The sequence below is a fragment of the Dendroctonus ponderosae genome, unplaced genomic scaffold (genome assembly GCF_020466585.1).
Source record: "Dendroctonus ponderosae isolate FM_Combo_2020 unplaced genomic scaffold, Dpon_F_20191213v2 Dpon_F_20191213_2, whole genome shotgun sequence".
NCBI classification, from domain to species: domain Eukaryota; kingdom Metazoa; phylum Arthropoda; class Insecta; order Coleoptera; family Curculionidae; genus Dendroctonus; species Dendroctonus ponderosae.
In genome coordinates, this window is record NW_026018165.1 from 689,111 (window position 1) to 692,165 (window position 3,055).

Genomic DNA, 3,055 nt, shown 5'->3' on the forward strand with positions numbered 1-3,055 from the left:
CAAAAAACATCATTGCCGCTGTGCCTTTTCATCAAAAAATTGTAGAAGAGAACTTTTTTGATATCAAAAATTTTCGTAATTTGAAGCAAAGATCGCAATTTTTTTTTGATGCTTAAGTATTTCAATATGCTACCAATTAAACATGGAACAATTTCTTCATCTTCAACTGTTAATATTTTCTAGAAATTTTTGAAAAAAAAATTTAAATATTTTTCTCGTACTTCCCAAGGGAGCCTCTATCACCCCTTAAAAGGTATGACGCCAATTTCGAATCACCCTGTATGTAATTTGTATTAAATTCTGGTGTAGTTTCCAACATACTCTGTGATCTGTATGGCCACATGCCTTTAATTTTTAGAGATAGAAAGAAAAATGGGCAAATGAGAGAAATATTTAAGGCAACATAAAAGACAATGGGAGCAGGAAACTCTATTTTGAAGTGAGACTGAATCCAAGATTATTAATTTTAAATATAACCTACCATCGTTCGGGGTGAAAAACAAGTATAATTTTGAAAAGAAAATTTTTAATAAAATAATTTAGAGTCTTGCGTGTATCCTTAATCGAATTCCATATTCAAACACATAAACTTTTCATTACCCCCTAAGTTTTTTAGATATATCTGGAGTAAAGGCAACGACCCTTTATGAAGCGTTAAAAATCGTCTTAGCATCTAGTACCTACGAGGCGTATTCTTATTCTTATTAAGTTTCTCTTCTTGTGAAATAAGACATAGTCCGCTATGTTTGTTTGTTTGGATTCCTTTTTTCTTATCGTGCAAGGTAGATTTTCGAATTTTATAATTTTCAGCAGCAGTCTTAAACTTTTTCTGCCTTATCTTCGAGTGCCCTAGCGACGTTTTCTTCATTATAGTTCTTAAAATTAATACCGACTTTTTTATACTGTTTAATCATCATCATTCAGCTCTATAAAATGGCTTTTCACTAAAACACAATTATTTATGACAAAAAAACAATATTTTCTAATGAAATTGAAAATGAAAATATTTCTAAAAAAAAAACTCATTTTATTTATTTGTTTTTAGTATTCTCTTGTGTGTAAAATGTGATAAATCATTATCTCTTTACAGGTGGTTTTAAAAAGTTTTTTTAGACATTAAAGTCTAAGGACATAAGCATAATTTTTATAAGGAGGTGTCTTTTTGATAGTATTGTATTACAAAATGTGGTTATGCAAACATTTGTTGTGGTTAAATACCAAAACTACCCTCTGAAATTGTCATAAACAGACATACATTTTGAGACATAGGGGTCGCGAGTGACGGGTTACACGGTGTTGCCGCAAGGTTTCAACACTTGCGATTGTAGCCCCAGCCACTCGTCTTTATCTATGACCACAGCAGTTGCGACTTTGGGCGACAAATGAGCTCGGCAGGGGCGACAACGGTTACGGAAATATGGTCACACTGCATATAGTCACCAGAATCTCGAGACTACAACATGTGCGTGACCGCTTGCAATTTAATTTAATTTAAACCGCGTACCAACCACGAGCTTGAAGCCACCGCAGCGCGTTTTCTAACCCCACCGAAAGCAAGTGTTTCAAAAAGTAGGTACGCTCAAATCGAGGAGCTCTTTCGCCATATCGCTCATATAAAGCCCCCCCAAAAGCCCCCGAGGAGTCCCCCCCAACAAGCCATAGCAAAGCCTACAGCTGAAGCTGAGCAAATGGAAGTCCAAGACTTCCTTCCCTGCCCTAAAACCCACAGCCCCAATCAATCTCCCCAAAACCTCTAACGCCGCTCTGCACCATACTACATGGTCTGCATTACGAATTATTACATTACTGAATCTGCAATACGAATATTCAAATACATCTACAAAGGTGCAAAGTTTTACAAAGGTGCAGGGCATTTAATAGGTGTGCCTTAGTTGATTTTATTGTTAAGGTTTTTGAGTCATACCACCAAAGACACATTTTATCATTTGCGAATAATCGATCAACCAAAAATATTTTTTTGTATATGAAATTTTGTCAGAAAATTCGAAATATTAATGTACAAAAAATTAGTGAACACATGCATTCAGTAATTAGTAGTGCAGACCCATCTATAATATACAGGGTGTTTGGTAAGTATATGCATTCCTTGCAGGGGATGATAGTGCAAGTAATTTTGGACATAATTCGTTAATAGACCATGTTCCGAAAACTCTTATTTTCCAATGTACAGGGTGTTAAAGTTTTAATTTAAAAAAATGGTGTGCGTCACGGGACGCTCAACAAAAGTGTTAACTTCATATAGTTATAGAAACCATATAAAACATAATATCGAACTTGTTTAACGTATGATGGGAATAATAATTTTATTTTATAATTTTTATATTATCCTTGGTTTAATAATTTATAAATAGATCAGGAATAGGTAAAATGTAATTTAATTTCCTTTTGAATGTAAAATATCTTTTTTATTTGCAACATTTGCTTGCATTGCAAAGAAGCAAAAAGACAACGGCACGCGGTCTTTCAAAGCGGTCACCCATCCAAGTACTAACCGCGACGGCGTCGCTTAACTTCGGTGATCGGACGAGATAGATAGTTAGATAAAACATTTAATAATATTTACATTGTATACAGACATTAACAGATTAACAACAATAACAACAAGTGTCGGTCAATGGTCGGCCAGTTGCTTCTCTGCCTATGGTTTAAATGGGCGGGAAGTAGTCCAGTACCTGGGCAGAGCCCTTACAAGGACATTCGCGGATCCGCAATCGCACGAAAACGTGAGAAGATAATCTTTAAATGGCGACTTTTCTTTCACTGAAAGGGCATTCATTTTGAGGAAAAAAAGTCTTCCTGAAGGGAAGCCAAAAACCCCTGTTGGAACATATTTATTTTCAGCTAAGTTTACCACTTACTGCTACTTATTCTACGGATCCTTAGTGCTAACATCGTTAGAGTGTGTAACACTCTATGGATCTTAAGATATATCATCATATGACTTAATCTAAATTAACCTAACAAACCTAATCTAAACCTAAACCTAACAGCCTCTCTTGCTTCCTATAACTAACTTAAAGTTAGCCCATGGTCC